Source organism: Geotrypetes seraphini, chromosome 3, assembly GCF_902459505.1.
Source record: "Geotrypetes seraphini chromosome 3, aGeoSer1.1, whole genome shotgun sequence".
NCBI classification, from domain to species: Eukaryota; Metazoa; Chordata; class Amphibia; order Gymnophiona; family Dermophiidae; genus Geotrypetes; species Geotrypetes seraphini.
In genome coordinates this window covers 261,208,780-261,224,469 of record NC_047086.1, presented here as the reverse complement: position 1 = coordinate 261,224,469, position 15,690 = coordinate 261,208,780, and positions in this window count along the sequence as shown.

The window sequence follows — 15,690 nt, the reverse complement described above, 5'->3', positions numbered from 1 at the left end:
CAGGGATATAAGACAAAGTTAGACAAGTTCCTGCTGAACCGGAACATACACAGGTAGGGCTGGTCTCAGTTAGAGCACTGGTCTTTGACCTAGGGGCTGCCGCTGGAGCGGGCTGCTGGGCACAATGGACCACTGGTCTGACCCAGCAGCGGCAATTCTTATGTTCTAGCATCTACCCTCTGTGTCTTGTCCCTTTGTACCCCTGTGATTAGTATTGCCCTTCTGTGTCACCACCCCCTTTCCATCCAGCATACCCCTTCTGTGTCTGTCCCTATCCTCCATGTACAATATCTCTTCTCTGGGCATCATCTCGCTATTCTTTTCTGTCTGCAGTCCCCACCCCCCACCCTATGGTTTGTATGTCTTCCTCTCTCTCCCCCTGTTGTTAGCATCTCTCCCAATTCACTCTCTCTGACCCCTTCTCCACTGCCCTCCACACAGTCCAGCAGCATCTCTCCATCTCCTTCCCTCCAGGTGCAGCAGCAGCCTTGGGGGGGGAAGGCTTTTCCCCTGTCCAGTAGCAGCTCCCCCTTCACCATCCTCCATGTCTAGTGTGACAACTCTCCTGACCACCAGAATCAGTGCCCTCTTCTCCCCCAGCTCTCGCTCCCTCTTCTCCTTTCACCCCTAACATCAGCAGCTCCCCCTTCATCATCCTCTGTTTCCAGTACAGTGTGGCACCTCTCAATCCCACCCCCAAGCAGCATAAGCAGCTTTCCTTTCCCCCTAACCAGCTCTAGCTATCCTTCCCCTGTTCACCCTACCAGCAACAGCTTCCCTTTCCATCTCCAACCAGTGACAACAGCACCTTCCCTTACCCAGACCAGCAGCAGCAGCTGTGTTTTAACTTGCCTGCAGCAGTGTCAGTAGCGTCAGCACAACAATTCACTTAGGCAGCCTTGGGTCCTTTGATGGGTCATGCCTGCTTCTGAGGAAAGAGGAAATTGCATCATCAGAGGCAGGCTGCGACTCAGCAAAAGCCCCAAGACTGCCTATGTAAATCACTGCTCTGACGCTACTGGCACTGCTACAGGCAAGTTAGAATACCGAGAGCTGCTAGGAGGGGAGGGGAAGAAGCCACTGTAAGTCTGGAGGCTGGGAAGAGAGCCACTGTTATTCGACCAGGTTGGGGGGAGGGTCAGGGAAGAGAGGAAAGCAAAACGGCAGCTGCTGCCCAGGAGGGAGAAGGAAGGAGGGAGACACGCAGGTGCCCAGCTCATTGGGCCTCCCTGACCTGATCAGGCCCTCCTGACCTCCTCGGGTCCAAGGCACGTGCCTACTGGGCCTACCCATTAATCCGGCCCTGGATGGCACCTAACTTGTGACTTGGATTGGCCAACATGAAGGAGGGATACTAGGCTAGATGGGCCAGTGGTCTGACCCAGTGAGTCTATTCTTATGTTATGTTCTTATGTTAATGTGACGCAAAAAAAAGGAGAAACAATAACCTACAAAACAAATAATAGAAATCACAAAAAGTGGGGCACTAAAGAGTCTAGTATTTTTTAAAAATTTTAATCCACACTAACACATCACTTGTCCATAAAAACATATATTGGATTAAGCTCTTGCATAAAATAGTACCGCCAAACCACAATAAAAAAACAACTGCAACAATTTTATTGAAAAGGTCCAAAACTTAGATGTAGAGCAGGACAATGTTTATATTCAAGTCTTCCCCCTCTCAGACCCATTGTAGGCTTCTCCCCAGACCCACCTTAAGCCCTGCTGGTCGAGTGGTGAGCCAAGAGAAAAGGAATCCTCCTGCCCTGTGCAGTCTTACTACTCAAAATGGCTGATTTGAGTTCCCACATTGGTTACTATGTTTATTTACTGCCTTTTCATGAAGAGATTCACCCAAAGCAATTACAATACATTGAATAGTAATCAGGTACTCTTAAGTATTTTCCCTATCTGACCCTGCAGGTTCACAGTCTAACTGTTATACCTACGGGAATGGAGGGATTAAGGGGAAGATTCTCTAATATTCTCGGTAAAATCCGATGGGCTGCTGCCACAGCCGTTATTGTAACAATTTCCAAAAAGATGACTCATTCTTAAAAAACCGCACATGCAAATAAGGTTCGCAGAGTTTCACGGAGGGTCGCTAAATTTACGTGTGATGAGTCAATGGTGATAGCAATCAGCACATGCGCAGAATATGCCACAAAAAGAGTTTTAAATGTGTGCATGTGCCAGGAAAAGCAATGCCATCATCATCATCTTCAGGTCTCATCACATATCTTCTCATCAGGACAACAAGGAAGATAAGAACCACCATCCATAATGCCATCATTGTAGCACATAACACGCACGTCTCACAAATGCCTATAATTCACAGGCTTTGAATTTTTTAATGGCGAATTTTATCATGAGCCACAGACAAAAACATGTGCCTGAGATGCGATTTTCACAGTACCAGCACCTCCAGAGCAGTGTGCCTTTGACCTAGACAATGACACGGTGACAAAATTTGTCACCGTTCCCCTCCCCATGGATAACCACGGGAAATCATCTCTATGTCATTCTTTAAGGAGAGAGGGTAGAATCAGAGTATGAATAGGCACAACCACTGACACTCAGGTCTTGCACTTAAGAATGCTGGTGGACACTAAAGAATGACACGGGAACGGTGATTAATTTTGTCATCATGTCATTCTCTACTTTGAACTTCCTGCTCCACCTGGCAGCTTTGAAACTAAAAGTATTCTTGCCCCTACCCTCTTTTACCCTTTATAGGGGTCATTGTATTACATCTGCTCATGCTTGGAGGCATTCCAGACGTGATCACGAGCTTGGTGCTCTTCAAAAACCTGGACAAACAACTGTTCTTTAAAAATCCATCCAGTTACCCGGACAATCCTCCAAAAAGAGGATATATCTGGGTTTTCCAGGAATGTCTGGTAACCCCACCCCTAAGGTGCCCCACTGCTCTGTTGGTATGTCTGTGTAGCCAATCCATTAAAATGCTGGCCCCTACCATGTCCAAATGGGCTTATTTTGGATGTTTTGTTTTAATGGCCAAAAAAGATAGACATCTTGTGGTTTCAAAAATGGTCATTTTCCCAACCTAACTTTTGGACGTCCTTGCAGAAATATCAAAAAGTTGGACTTAGACATCCTGTCAAAAATTCCCCCTGTGTATTTCTGGTCTGCATTGGGGGAAGGAGGGAGGTTCTGGGTAAGGACAGAGGAAGGGAGAAAGAGCTGGGCTCTGGAGAAGAAGAAAACGGAAGGTGCTGGTGTCAGGCCTAGGGAAGGAGAACAGGAAAGTGTGCATGTTGTTTTGTGATATAAGCAGCATATAAATATGATAAATAAAATAAAAAATAAATCTCTCTCCTTCTATTTCTTTACGAGTACCATTCAAAATAAGAGGTCCTAGCAATGCCTTCAGACTCCTATTTTTCTTAATGAAGGGACAGTGAATCCAAAATCCTCTTTTCCATAGAAAAAAAAAAAAGTAAGGTTCTCACATTGCTGCTCTGGAAGGGGTAAGAAGTCCTGACTCAGGGGCTGAAGACACGTTGCTGACTTCTGCAGAAAGGAAGAAGTGCAAGGAGGAGGGAAGTGGCTGGCAGGACTTCGGCATGTCCACCAGCAAATGTAAAGGAGTGCAGCAGTTCTGGAGTAGGCCAAAGTCCACAATGGGGGGCTTAAGCTCCCAAGCCCCCTCCCCGCCCCCTGTGGCTCTGCTACTGCAGCAAAGACCTAAGGTGGGTTACTGTAATAAAGTGCATATTGCTCTACTCTTACCTAGTATGATCCTCTTAAAAGGACTCATAGATATAGGATACAGAGCATTGTTTTCTATGATCTTTCCCTTTAGTTTGCTAAGTTTGTGTGTTTGTCACTGTCAGTCACTAGCAAAAAGCATACATGTGTTCAGCCACAGAGGAGGTAGTTCTATAAACAAAGCACTAACATTTACATGTCAATTACACTTGTAAATAATTAGAATACCACCCTATGCATACAAATATGTGCACATATGCACATAATGCCAAATATCCACCTAAACATTATTCTGTACATATGCTTATATCGTACATGATCAAGTTAGTGCACTATTCTTATATCAAGGTGCTAATTCATTCAACTCTCTATTATAGCCAGAATATGAACTTACTTCCAGCTAATAAAGTCACCTTGTTCAACTTTATCAAACCCTCAGTGGCACCACTCAGGACTCAAACGTCTCATTACTTTACGGTTACAACGGTCGATAGTAAATAGGGATGGAGCCTTGAAAAAGCGAGTTAGGCGAAACATGTCGACTTTGACATCCCTTACTACTGCTGACATCTCTAGCCATGAAGACTTAGCCACATTTTAAGCTAAGAATTAATCTTAATAAATAAAGGGAAAATAATATTAAGCTCTATTAAGAATAAAATAGACCTTGTGATGAGCTGACATATAAAGCTCAGGACAATGAGACATTTGAGTCCTGAGTGGTGCCACTGAGAGTTTGATAAAGTTGAACAAGGTGACTTTATTAGCTGGAAGTAAGTTCATATTCTGGCTATAATAGAGAGTATATCGTACATGAGGCATGGGCTCATAGTTATGTGTATACCTTATTGAATTCTATAAGATGCACACATATATCTATGGCTGGCGTAAGTTCTCACATCTGACCATATAGACTCATGATATATATCCAGTTATGCTAGTACTCTATAAGGGAAAGTAAGTGCCTATATATAGGCACACTGTTATAGAACTGCCTTCTTCTTAATACTCAATTTTATTTGTGTAGGGTGTACTTTCATTATTTCACTGAAGCTTCTCCTTTAGGAATTGTCATTAAAGGAGAAAAGCAATTAAAATGAGTTTTGCCTTCCAGGCATTTCTGAGGGGCATATACGTGTTTCCGTACATTAAATGAGTAAATTCTATAATTGGCGCCAGTATGATGCATGCTGGGTGCAAATTTTATAACAGCAGTTCCGTGTGGAACTTCCATTACAGAATACTAGTGTAAGTTTGCGGTTTCACACTTAAGTGTAGACATGAGCACTTACACCATGTTGAAGGCTGGTGTAAGTACTTGCGCCTAGTTGCTGGCAGTTAGGCGCATAACCATTAATATTATGAAACCTGCACGTATAACTCATAGTCATTCCCCTGAACTGCCTGTGCCCCTCCCACTGCCACATCCCCTAAGAGTTGCACACAACAGAAATTTGTGCATGCAGCTTCTTTTTTAAATCTTTATTCATTTTTAAAACTCACAAGGGTAACATAAGATACAATCATTTTATACTTTGACATCACTTAATATATCATCAAATTCTTATTTGCATCAAATATCCCCCTCCCTTACACCCAACAATTATTCATAAGCATAAGAAATCATAAAATATTCCCACCTCACCCTGGACGTGTAGAATAGCAACTAAGAACTGCATGAAGAACTGTCAGCTGGTGCTAAATAACAACAATGAAAGCCACCAATGTTAATGTAATAATTGCCTAGTAATTGGAGTTATGTTGCACGTACAACTGATCTTATTCTGTAAACAGAATGCAAACTTGGGTGCCCAAGTTTATAGAATTAGGGGGAAACCGTGCATCTTATTCATTATTTATTCAATTTTCTATACCGTTCTCCCAGGAGTGCTCAGAACGGTTTATATGAGTTTATTCAGGTACTCAAGCATTTTCCCTGTCTGTCCCAATGGGCTCACAATCTATCTAATGTACCTGGGGCAATGGGGGGATTAAGTGACTTGCCCAGGGTCACAAGGAGCAGCGTGGATTTGAACCCACAACCCCAGGGTGCTGAGGCTGTAGCTTTAACCACTGGGCCACCCACTCTTTGCGCTGTCTATGCAGTATGCACATCTCTACCTGCTGTGATAAGTATGCGTGTTTCCTCGCCATAGTGGAGAAGACTGGAATTTCCAGGAATGGGATGAAGGTGAGCGATACTTGTAGAATCTGCACACCTATGCCATATTTGGACTATATCAGTTCTGACAGGGCCTTACACTTGGCTAAAATTGACAATAAAAATCTTCTATAGATTTAAAGATACCTCCCCATTCCCCCAAATGCATATTTAAACACTACAGTAAGTGCTGAATTCAAATGGTGACTATGGCATTTAAAACTATACATGGATATTTCCTCTTGGACACTACAGTCTGTTTCTCAGTCTCAGTTAGTTGTGCCATCTTTTCATCAAGTGTCCAAAGTATTTGCTGAAGAAATCGGTTTGCTATTGCTTCTCCAATACTCTGGAACTAGGTGCCTGTTTTTTAAGGGAATAATCCACCTTACTGATTTTTAAAAGAAGCTCCTGAGGACTCTTTTTTTTTTTTTTTTTTTAAAGAAGCTCACCTGTGAGTTGATGTCGCTATGACAGCAATGGGGGACTATGACCTGGGAATGCGGTAGATCAGCAGCATCTGTACGAGACATTGCTGAAAAGTTCTCAGCCCAACCAACTTCCTAAATTTATTTATTTATTAATTTATTTTGATTTCTATCCCGTCCTCCCAGTAGCTCAGAACGGGTTACAAACCAACATTCATAATGGAAAACATTTTGGACAATACAAGACTATATATATATATATTTTTAAAATTTATTTATTCAATTTTCTATATTGTTCTCACAATGGAGCTCAGAACGGTTTACATGAATTTATTCAGGTACTCAAACATTTTTCCCTTAAGTACATTTTTCCCTTAAGTACATTTTGGACAGTTCAAAGACTATACAGCAACTTAAGTATAGGAGAATGCAGAAAGGAGGGGGAACATAAGGGGGTCAAGGGGTAGTTTGCAGTTAGAATTTCAGTTGAAAAGGAGGGTCTTTACTGCTTTCCGGAAGGTCATCAGAGTTCTGTTGTCTGATTTGTGGGGGGAGTTGATTCCAGAGATGGGGGATGAACTGGCTTTAGGAGCATTTGTGGGCGGTTTCTGACAGAAGAGACCTTCCTGGGGGGATACATAGGCGTTTCTCCGTTTCAGAGCGGAGGAGGCGGGTGGGGGTGTACAGGGTTAGCTTGGATCCTATGTATGCTGGGGTAATGGCATAAATTCTTTTATGTGCTATCACCAGGGCCTTGAAAGCACAGCGTTGGTTGATTGGGAGCCAGTGCTCTGCACAGAGGGCTGGGGAGATAGGGTCATGGTAGTTGAGGTTGTGTAGGAGGCGGATTGCTGTGTTTTGTATGCGCTGGAGGCGTTTAAGATCTATTTTGGCCATTCCATTAAATAGGGAGTTACAGTAATCCATCCTGGAGAGAACATAGGCATAGAGGAGTTGGGCTAGGTCAGGTTTGGAGATGTAAGGTTTGATTCATCTCAGTTGGCGGAGGTAGTAGAAGGAGATGGAGGCTATTTGAGATATGTGGGTGGACAGGGACAGGTGGCCATCTAATGTTACTCCTAGGTTGCGTACCTGATCTGCTGCTCTTAGTAAGGAGTCCCATGATAGAGTTGGGTGTGTGTATTTGGTACTTTTTTTCCTAATCCATAAGAGTTCGGTTTTGGAGGCATTCAGCTGTAGTTTGTTGTTTGACATCCAGGTTTTCATGTCAGAGAGGCAGAGTTGAAGGTTATCGTCTAGTGGGAGGAGCAGCTAGATGTCATCAAAGTAAGAGTGAATTTTGATGTTGTACTTCTGGGCTATATCTAGGACAGGTCTGATGTAGAGGTTAAAAAGGAGGGGGGATTGAAGGGCGCCTTGGGGAACGCCGTATTTGATAGGTTTGGGGTCAGATTTGGTTGGCCCTAGTAGGACTGTTTGGGTTCTTTGGTGAAGGAAGGAAGTGAACCACTGGATGACTGAGTCCTTGATTCCGAGGTCACAGAGTCTGGATAAGAGGAGGTGATGGTCGACAGTGTCAAAGGCAGCGCTGAGGTCAAGTAGGACCAGTAGGGCATCGCTGCCTTTGACAAGTATTGACCAACTGTCATCTATGATATCCAGGAGCACTGACTCTGTGCTGTGGCCTTTTTGGAAGCCAGATTATGCAGGAGATAGGACCGCTTGTTCTTCTATAAAAGGATGTAAGCAGCAGAGCACTATTTGTTCTAGGAGTTTGGAGACAAATGGGAGGTTGGAGACCGGTTGGTAGTTGGGTTCGTTGGGGGTCAAGGGTGGGTTTTTTGAGTGTGGGTTTGATAATAGCCGACTTCCAGCTGAGTGGTACTGTCCCCATGGAGAAGGAAGAGTTAATGATGGGGAGGATAGATTCTGCCATGGCGTCTTCTGTGGATAGTAGAAGGCTGGATGGGCAGGGGTCGAGGATGGTGCCGGAGGCCTTGGTCGAGGATGGTGCCGGAGGCCTTGAGTTGTCTTAGGGTTTCAAGAACTTCAGCATGGGTGGCCATGTGAAATTGGGATAGGGTGGTAGAGGATGGAGTATTAGGGTTAGTTTGGGAGTATGCTGGTGGGGGGTTCGTGCTGGTGATGGTGTCAAGATTATTGCGGATGGTTTATACCTTGGACTGCTTATGTTATCTTATCTTATAAATCTGATGTTATTTTGCCATTATGGCTGAAAATAGTGTTATTTTAGTTTTGAAAAGTGCCAATTTGCAGACTAACGAAATAAACTATAATTATACTCTTTTCAGCTACAGTAGCAAAATAATGTTAGATTTAGGAAGTTTTAGTTGGGCTGAGAACTTTTCAGCACCCCCTCGTACCTTTTCTTTTTTTTTTTTTTTTTTGTATTGGAGCTCCTTTCAGACATATGTCCTTTTTATTTTATTATTGTATCCTACATTCCCTAAGAAGTTTATCAAATAAAAGCAACCTGAACCTGAGCTTGAACCTGTGCAGGCTGATACCCAGATATTGGCACCTAATATCCAGTTTTAGATTGGCTGCTGGAAATTATCTAGTTACCACTAATATTCAGTGACAGTACCAGGATAGTTTTGTCCTAACTTACCAAGGTAAGTTATCTGGGTACCAGATACTGCTGAGATGGTCAGAAATGAGTCTCAGCAGTATAATCACTTTCTGGCTCGAGTGAGCACTAATAATCCATTTAGCAGCATCTGCTACCCTGACAATTCGCTTTGAATATTTTTATTAACAAGCTTAATGCATGAAATTTGGATCTACACCTTGTTGTGGAATTGAATGAGCATGGGAGCAGTGCAAGGGGTTGTTGCAACCGCTGAAGTCTGACTTTCCCTCCTGCTTGCCTGCCTGTGTAGAGTTGCGTGCTTGCGATGAAGCATGCTTCATAAATCTCTTGACCCACGCAAAGAATGCTTGGTATTTCCTGTGTCCTTTGGAAAGCTCTGTGTGATGGCAGAGCAAATGGAAACATGCAGGCAATGGCAAAACAGAAATGGATCATGGATGTAAACAAGCCAGCACTTCACTGAAATACCTCCCTTGGCTGTGCCAACAGCCACTGTACTTAATTTAGCAATTATATCCAAACAAAAGTTCAAGAAGGAGGGAATGAAGGGTGTCCAATTTCATTATGTTGTCTTCATGAACATGGCAGAATCAGTATTATTGAGCAAGAGCAAAGGGTTTCCTTGCTGTGTATTCTGCAGGGGATATACAGTGTTTAAGATCAGAAGCCCACTCAACTTAAATCAGATGTGAGGGGTGGAAAGGGGAGGGGAGTACAAGGGGTGCAAAGTAAAACAAATTGGTGAGCAGTTGAAAGAAGCCAATGAGTCATAGTTCTCCATTTGATTTTGTTTCCATATTGCTTTTATATCTTTATTTCTTTCCTTTTTTAATTTTTAAAACGCTGGCAGATTGTGAAAAATTACAGGCAGGAAATTGGAAGACTGGGCATCCAAGTGGCAGATGAAACTTAATGTGGATAAATGTAAAGTGATGCACATTGGGAAGAATAACCCAAATCACAGTTACCAGATGTTAGGGTCCACCTTGGGGGTTAGTGCCTAAGAAAAAGATCTGGGTGTCATAGTAGATAATACGATGAAACATTACGCCCAATGTGCAGCGATGACCAAAAAGGCAAACAAGATGCTAGGAATTATTTAAAAAGGAAAGGTTAACAAGACTAAGAATGTTATAATGCCTTTGTATTGCTCCATGGTGAGACCTCACCTGGAGTATTGCATTCAATTCTGGTGTCCTTATCTCAAGAAAGATATAGTGGCACTAGGAAAGGTTCAAAGAAGATAAAGGGATGGAACTCCTCTTGTATGAGGAAAGACTAAAAAGGTTAGAGCTCTTCAGAATGGAGAAGTGATGGCTGAGGGGAGATATGATTGAAGTCTACAAAATTTTGAGTGGATCAATTTTCACTCCTTCAAAAATTACAAAGACTAGGAGACACACAATGAAGTTACAGGGAAATACTTTTTAAAACCATTAGGAGGAAATATTTTTTCGCTCAGAGAATAGTTAAGCTCTGGAATGCATTGCCAGAGGTTGTGGTAAGAGCAGTTGTGGTAAGTAGCTGGTTTTAAGAAAAGTTTGGACAATTTCCTGGAGAAAAAAATCCATAATCTGTTATTGAGATAGACATGGGGGAAGCAACTTCTTGCCCTGGATTGGTAGCATGGAATGTTGCTACTCTTAGGATTTTTGCCAGGTACTAGTGACCTGGATTAGCCACCATGATAAAGGGCTACTGTGCTAGATGGACCATTGGTCTGACCCAGTAAGGCTATTCTTATGTTCTTACATATACATCAATATATACAAGCCTCAGTTGTACCTTCAATGATATCATATAGTATGATTGTCTAGTTGGTTTCACATTAAGGGCTAACTATCCATGATGTAGTGGACACTCTTCAAATATAGTGGACCCTCATAAGGTATTATAGTAAATACTTATATGATAGTATAACTAAATTGTATGGACCTTCAGACCATCATCAGGGTATAAACCACCGATTGTCGGTACAACCTTTATTAATTATTAATTTTTTCTAAGTTTTTAACTGGATTTTCTTAAAATATTTGTAACAATCAGAACATCACTTAGCTTTGGGTTATAGTGATACTGTCCCGTCTTCACCTCTCCCAACATGCATGTTTCACACAAGAAAACTTTCTTCAGGGTCGAGGGAAACGATTATAGAAGTATCTCGAGCTAGCTCCTATAATCGTTTCCCTCGACCCTGAAGAAAGTTTTCTTGTGTGAAACATGCATGTTGGGAGAGGTGAAGACGGGACAGTATCACTATAAGCCAAAGCTAAGTGATGTTCTGATTGTTACAAATATTTTAAGAAAATCCAGTTCTCAGGACTAATGTCAGGAAGTTCTGCTTCACACAGCGAGTGGTGGACGCTTGGAATGCTCTCCCGGAGGTTGTGACAGAGACCACCATTCTGGGATTCAAGGGCAAGTTGGATTCACACCTTCTTGCAATTCACATTGAGGGATACGGGTGAACAAGGTGTCCATCAGGGAACACCTAGCTTAGCTTCCGCGTGTGTGGGTCGCCGGACAAGATGGACCTAAGGTCTGATCCGGTGAAGGCATTTCTTATGTTTTTATGTTCTTATGAAAGTTAATTGAAAAATGGATTAGTCCAATGAAATGGTATATTCTTATTTTCAATTTTTGTTTTATTTCTATTTGTAAATTGTAAAGTGGTGATTGTTTGTCAGTTTCTTCAAATTTACATCTGCTATATATATATTTTGCAGAGTATTAGGGGGCGTATGTGTGTCATTGTTTCTGTGGTGTTTCACTGTATGCAGTTTGGCTTCTTGGCAGTTCAGTTTAACCTTTATCTACATATTTCTATTTTTAGTTTGTGATTACTTATTCCATACTGGGTGAAGGTGTATCTGTGTTCTGTGTGTATGAAAGGCATGGGGCTCCGTTTACTAAGCCGCGTTAGGGGTTTAACGCGCAGAATAGCGCACGCTACGTTGCTGCGCATGCTAGACCTTAACGCCAGCATTGAGCTAGCTTTAGTTCTAGAGGCGTAGCACGCGGTGTAGTGCGCAGTAATTTCCTGTGTGCGCTAAAAACGCTAGCGCAGCTTAGTAAAATCAGCCCATAGTTTTCTGTTAGCGTTGACTAGCCTTGTTTGGCGAAATACATCTGGATGCCAGATGATCACACTGTAACATCAGAAAGACTTTTCCAAGTCCAGTAGGGCCCCATCCTGTGTGGATTCCATTACCAACTGTTTCTTGGGAGCACTTTGAATAAACCTGTTTTGAATCTCCTTATTTTCTGCCAATCTTCTTTGGTTTCATGTTGGATTCTTTGGTGGACTGCTTGCCTTGTTTTTTTGTTACGTTAACATATATGGAGTGGAACATACTAGAGGACTTATAGATTTGGTTGTTTATACATACATATGGGTTATAGTTGGTTGACGTAGAGTGAGGCAGTTGAGAGGCGTTGTAAACTTGGTTATTAATACAGATTTATATTTTGGATAGTATTACTGCTTTACAATATATTTGAACACTTTTATATATGTATGAAAATTGTTCAGAGTTAAAATCCTGGGTGAGTAGGTGGGAAGGGAAGGAAGGGGGATTTGTTCAGAGATGTTTGGGGGTTGCATAAAATTAAAATTGTGCACTGGTATGCTAATCTTTGTTCTGAATAAAAAAGAAAAAGAAATACAAGGGGAAATAAAGAAGTAAATAAGAAAACAGATAAATGGGGGCATGGGTGGGGCAGGGGGAAGGGCAGGGGCAGAGCCAGGGGGGCCCAGTGTACTTGTGTTCCTAGGGTCCCTCGAAGAATTAATCCTGCCCTGGTTATTATGGGTCAATCTGGAAAGAGGGAATGGAAAATGTATTTGCATTGGTGTGATATACAGGCCTCTTTCACAGACACAAGAAATGGACAGAGGTTTAATAGTAAGGTGGAGGTATTGCCCTATATGTTAAGGAAGGAATAGATTCTGTTGGAATGATTACAACAGACAGGAAAGAGAAGCTGGAGTCCCTCTGGATCAAAATTCCTGGTCACAATGGCGCAGATACAAAAATTGGCCTTTACTATCGTCCCCCAGGACAGGCGGAGGTCACTGACTCAGAAATGATGGAGGAAATCAAACAAGTATGCAAGACAGGCAATGTAGTTATATTGGGAGACTTCAATTTCCCAGGAATAGACTGGAAACTAGGAGCCTCCAACTGCGGCAAGGAGGCCAAGTTCCTGGAGGTGCTAGGGGATTGCTTCCTGGAGCAAATGGTAAAAGAGCCGACAAGAGGCGACGCCACCTTGAACTTGGTCCTAAATGGTCTCACCGGACCGATAACAGAAGTAGAAGTCATGGTTCCACTGGGAACGAGTGATCACAATGTAATCAACTTTAAACTTGACATCGGGAAAGGGAAACATGCCAAAACCTTAACCACCACCTTAAACTTTAAAAAGGGTAAATACGATTGCATGAGAGCCATGGTAACAAAACGACTCGAGAAGATGGTGGACAAACTTGAAACAGTAGACCAGGCATGGTGCCTATTGAAAAATACTATTGCAGAAGCACAAGATCTCTACATTCCGAGGATTTCCAAAGATCGGAGAACTAAAGGCAAAGGAGAACCAGCATGGCTTACCATACAGGTGAAGGAAGCCATAAAAGAAAAGAAGGACTCTTTCAAAAAATGGAAATGCACGAAGACAACCGAAGCCTGGAACAAACATAAAGATGAACAGAAGAAATGTCACAAGGCGGTGAGGGATGCAAAACAGGACTATGAGGAAAAAATAGCCCGGGAGGCCAAAAACTTCAAGCCCTTCTTTAGATACGTGAAAGGGAAAAAACCTGCAAAAGAGGCAGTGGGACCCTTGGACGACATGGGAAGAAAAGGGTACATCAAGGAAGATAAACAAATCGCAGACAAACTAAATTCCTTCTTTGCGTCTGTCTTTACGAAGGAGGACACCTCAACAATACCTGAAGTGGAGAAACTGTTTACAGGAGAAATAAAGGACAGCCTCACCACAGTTGAAGTGAACTTAGATCAGATATACTACCAGATCGACAAACTTAAAAGTGACAAATTCCCTGGACCGGATGAAATTCACCCGAGAGTCTTGAAGGAATTGAAGGTCGAAATCGGAGAGTTACTGCAAAAACTTGCAAACCTGTCAATCAGAACTGGTCAGATACCAGACGACTGGAGGAAAGCGAACGTCACGCCAATTTTCAAAAAAGGATCGAGAGGAGAACCGGGCAACTATAGACCTGTGAGTCTTACATCTGTCCCCGGCAAGATGATTGAATCACTGATCAAGGATAGCATAGTTCAGCACTTGGACACACATGACTTGATGAAACCCAGTCAACATGGATTCAGGAAAGGGAAATCGTGTTTGACGAATTTACTCCAATTCTTTGAGACCGTGAACGAGCAAATTGATAGTGGAAAGCCGGTGGACATAATATACTTGGACTTCCAGAAAGCATTTGACAAAGTTCCACACAAAAGACTTCTTAGGAAACTACAAAGCCATGGCATAGAGGGAGATATACAAAGATGGATAGGCAAATGGCTGGAAAACAGGAAGCAGAGAGTGGGCATAAATGGGAAGTTCTCCGACTGGGAGAAAGTGACTAGTGGTGTACCCCAAGGCTCGGTACTTGGGCCGATCCTTTTTAATATTTATATCAATGACCTGGAAAACGGAACATCCAGTGAGATCATCAAGTTTGCAGACGACACAAAACTCTGCCGGGCAATCAGATCGCAGGAGGACAGTGAGGAACTCCAGAGCGACTTGTGTCGGTTAGAAAAATGGGCGGAGAAATGGCAGATGAAGTTCAACGTGGAGAAATGCAAGGTAATGCATTTAGGCAGTAAAAATAAGGAATACGAGTACAGAATGTCAGGTGCAACTCTGGGAAAAAGTGAACAAGAAAGGGATCTGGGTGTACTGATAGATAGGACCCTGAAGCCGTCGGCACAATGCGCGGCAGCGGCAAATAAGGCAAATAGAATGTTGGGCATGATAAAGAAAGGAATCTCGAGTAGATCGGAGAAAGTTATAATGCCGCTTTATAGGGCAATGGTCAGACCCCACTTGGAATACTGCGTCCAACATTGGTCTCCCTACTTAAAGAAGGATATAAAACTGCTGGAGAGGGTGCAGAGACGAGCAACTAAACTAGTGAAGGGTATGGAGAAACTGGAATATGAGGATCGACTTAAAACACTGGGATTGTTCTCCCTTGAGAAAAGGAGACTGCGTGGGGATATGATCGAAACCTTCAAAATACTGAAAGGAATCGACAAAATAGAGCAGAAAAAACTATTTACATTGTCCAATTTGACACGGACAAGAGGACATGAAATGAAGCTGAGGGGGGGCAAGTTCAGGACTAATATCAGGAAGTTCTGCTTCACACAGAGAGTGGTTGACATCTGGAATACTCTCCCAGGGGAGATTATTGCGGAATCGACAGTCCTAGGCTTCAAAAGCAAACTAGATGCATATCTCCTTGAGAGAGGCATATAAAGATATGGTTGGCTATAAAATAAGCCAGGTGTATACCTAGCAGGGCCTCCGCGTGTGCGGATCGCCGGACTTGATGGACCGAAGGTCTGATCCGGAGATGGCGCTTCTTATGTTCTTATGTTCTAGTAGACATTCAAAATATAGCTGTAAAAGGGGAAGTATTACTAATAGGTAATTTTAACATGCCAGACGTTGATTGGGGTACCCCTATAGCAGGGTCTTCTAGAAGTAGATATCTTCCTGTAAAATGTTTTTTGTAATTCTTTTGTAATCCG